Raw genomic sequence first — 2,327 nt, 5'->3', positions numbered from 1 at the left:
GCCCCACAAGCCAAAATCAAACGGGGCTAGATACGGATAAAATGAGTAACCTCATTAATTTATCCAACTATTTCCAGCCGAATCAACATGAAAGGGAATTGTTAGAAATGGGGCTCTCATTTGTACCTACACTAGACATTTACAAAAACCAAACCAAAACTCTCAAGAAAGACATGGCAATATTTCACAGAAGGCTGAAACTGGCTACCCACTTTGGGGTAGGAGACGAGGAGCAAATCCCACCCTTCCAGCCAAAATCAAATTGGGAACCCGCAAACGGGATTCTCCCAAACAGCCTAAAACAGCTGATTACAGCTGACCAAATTTGTATTAACAGTATCCCAGCACACTTTAGGGAAAAGGACAATCTGACAAAATTACAAGTAGCTGCACTTAGATCATTAGCGAATAACAAAGACATTGTTATAAAGCCAGCAGACAAAGGGTCGTGCATTGTTTTAATGGACAGACATCAATATCTGCTGGAGGGTGAACGGCAGCTCAGCAACCCTGATCATTACAGACAACTAGAAGAGCCGATTTACAAACAGACGGCCATCAAAGCCAAGGACATTATACAGAGACTGAGGAGAAAGAGACACATTAATGCAAAACAAGAGACCTATTTACTGGGTCAAGACACACCTAGACCTAGAGTGTTTTACTTATTGCCAAAGATACACAAGAGTCCGGAAAACTGGACTGTACCGTACCAAGTACCCCCTGGGAGACCAATTGTAAGTGATTGTTCTAGTGAAACGTATCACACCGCTGAGTACATAGAACACTTTCTCCAACCGCTCTCAACCAGACATCCCAGCTATATTAAGGATACATATCATTTTTTGGAGAAAATCAAGAGCATTTCAATTCCACAGGATGCCTTTCTGTTCTCGATTGATATAGATTCATTATACACAAACATTGAAACTGAGGCTGGATTGCAAGCGGTGAGAGAAACGTGCCAAAAGTATCCAGATAGCAGCAGACCAGATGAAGAACTGCTGGAATTGCTAGAACTAAATCTAACGCAGAATGATTTCGAATTTAACAACAAGTATTATCTCCAGATAAAGGGCACAGCCATGGGTAAAAGATTTGCTCCCAGTTTTGCCAACATTTATATGAGCCTTTGGGAGCACACAGCCCTACAAAAATGCAGGCAACAACCAAGCCACTATTATAGATTCCTGGATGACATTTTTGGGATTTGGCCTTATAGTGAAGAGGACTTCAAAGAGTTTATCAACACTTTGAACACACACCACAGGTCAATCACAATCAAGTACGTACTGAGTGCAGAGAAAATAGATTTCTTGGACGTAACAGTGTTCAAGGGACCAGAGTTTGGAACTAGCCAAAAGCTGGATCTGAAAGTCTTTTTTAAACCCACAGACACACATGCACTCTTACACAAGACATCCTTTCATCCTGCTCATTGTTACACAGGAATAGTAAAGTCACAACTCTTAAGATTTAAAAGGATCTGTACTCAGGTCAGTGACTTTAAAATAGCCTGTAAAACACTTTTTAGCGCCTTGAGACACAGGGGATACTCAAGAACCTTTCTGAGAAAAGCATATGATACCTTCCAACAGGTAAGAGAGAGGGACGAAAGGCCAAAAATTGCCCTCGTAACAACCTTCTCTACACAGAGTAGAATAGCAAACACCAGATTGAAAAGAAACTTCGAGAACAGAGCAGAGGGCCTATTGGAGGGCTTTACAATCATATCTGCCTTCAGAAAGAACAAAAATCTCAAGGATTATTTGGTTAAAAGCAGACTGGCGGATTCAAACAGACCACCACGCATACCAGAATATTTTCAACCCAAAAGGCTGGTGAAAAGTAAAACCACAAAAATAGTATATGAAATAAAGCAGAACATACACCAGAACACAACCAACTCGGTCTACCTGATCACATGCAGCAAATGCAACCTACAATATGTAGGAGAGACAGGTAATACGATAGCAGATAGAATTAACCAACACAAGTACAATATTAATAATGACAAACAAAACACATTAGTGATTGTACGACACTTTAGGACACATGGGATAGAAGCCCTTTCTGTGACCGGGCTAGAACATAACCCACATTGGACAATGGGTCAGAGGAGATTCCGTGAGAGACGGTGGATAGACAAATTAGACACAATGTTTCCAGCGGGACTGAACATGAAGGGGAGACTAATGTCCCTAGAGCAGTAGGCAGATAGAAACCCAGCAGAATCATCAACACATCTCACACCTGGAGGGAACAATAGGACAAGTGTCCTGATGGGCCATCAGAGGTCTTTCTCACCCAAGGTGTGATAAGTCAGG

This window comes from Nannobrachium achirus (genome assembly GCF_963921795.1).
Source record: "Nannobrachium achirus genome assembly, chromosome: 8".
Lineage (NCBI taxonomy): Eukaryota > Metazoa > Chordata > Actinopteri > Myctophiformes > Myctophidae > Nannobrachium > Nannobrachium achirus.
The sequence above is the reverse complement of the archived record's forward strand: the minus strand, read 5'-3'. Positions refer to the sequence as shown.